This window comes from Lissotriton vulgaris, chromosome 6 (genome assembly GCF_964263255.1).
Source record: "Lissotriton vulgaris chromosome 6, aLisVul1.2, whole genome shotgun sequence".
In the NCBI taxonomy this organism is placed as follows: domain Eukaryota; kingdom Metazoa; phylum Chordata; class Amphibia; order Caudata; family Salamandridae; genus Lissotriton; species Lissotriton vulgaris.
The window spans coordinates 145,758,254-145,759,838 of NC_141694.1; positions in this window are offsets into that span (position 1 = coordinate 145,758,254).

Sequence of the window (1,585 nt, forward strand, 5' to 3'; positions counted from 1 at the left end):
CTCTGAGGACAAGGAGTCCCTGCGTGCCCCATTGGACCAGCTGGGCTGCTCTCCCTGCCGGCCCCGCCCACCCGCTAGTTAAACTAATAGTTATTTAAAGGTTGACGTGATCCCGCTGCGCGGGAGCGCGCAGGAGCGCGCCGGGAGAAGCCCGGGACAAGGGCAGGACCGCCTGTGGCCGTCCGGGGCCGAAGGAGGCCGGGCTGGGCCAACTCCCTTTCATCGTGAAAGCGGTCCTACGGTACTGACACTACTTTTTGACTTTGACCACAGATTTATATGTCTAGCACCATACTTGTTTCCTTTAATAATTGTTTTCGCCTCGTATCACTCCTGCTCTAGTAGCGATTGTCATTGTTTTTATCCTTAGGCATCTTTTATCTTGTTATCTTGAACTGTTTGTATGCTCAAAATGTCATCACTTGAAGTGAATTCCCTGTCGGGTACGGCTGGGTCTCCCATTTTAGGCCCACTGGATACATTTTTCGCCAAAATAAAGAGTGAAGTCGATAGGGAGCTCACGCTCACGCTCGCTGAGAAGCGAGCCGGGCGACGCCTTTCCATCGAGTTGCTAAAACAAAGACCACTCCCCGCCCAGAATGTAGATACAGGTATTCTTACAGATCTAACTAAATCAAAAGAACCTGATAGTGAGCCTCTTAGTACAGAGGATATCCCACTCATATTCCAGACCAACTACCCTGCCCAAAACGACATCATAGTCATCCCTGACCCTACCTCCTCTGAGTCTACTGAAAATCAGATAATTGACCTAAGTACTCCCCTACCTATTGATTTAGCCCCTCTCCACGACATAAATGTACCTTCCCCTATATTCACACCCTTGGGGCCTGATCATCATTCCATCAGTGTATCTGATAGAAAGTCTAAAAAATCTCCCACTAAGGAAATCAATAAGGGCCCCAACAGTGCCTCTGGTTCACCACCGAGGAAGAGAAGAAGGAAGGGAGCACTTAAAAAGGGGAATAGACCTTCTATCAACCCCATGTACACTCCGCACACGATTCCTCAAGAAGCAGGGAAAGCGGACTCAACAGGGTACTTGATTGCTAAATCGATATCTGTTCCAAGTTATGAAGGTCTATTAAATGATATTGACTGCCTTATCAAGGCTCTGATACTTCCACTCACCGAAAGGGTCATAAGGTTAGGGGAAAAAATGGACCAGATCCTCCAAGGGCAAAAGGTAGTACCTTGTTACAAACCTGATGAACGAAGAAATGTAAACCAGTCAGTTAAACAACCATATATTGAACCATCTAAGCAACTAACCGGTACTCCTATATTAATTAAAAAGCCCGCTGCAGGGAGTTCCAATCCAGTGGCGGATACTAAATCCTCCAATAAATCCTCTTCAGCTATTGACAATACAAATAAAGAAATGTCCCATTCTAACACAGGGACACAAAAAAGAAGCCCTACCATAAAAGATCCCTTAAGTAGGTCAACACTTGCAACTAAAACAAGAACAAGAAATGTCGCTGATTTGCCCCCGGAATCCCTAAATTATGTCATCGTTCTTACAGGAGTCCCGCCCATGCCAGGTGGTAACCCAGAACATTAT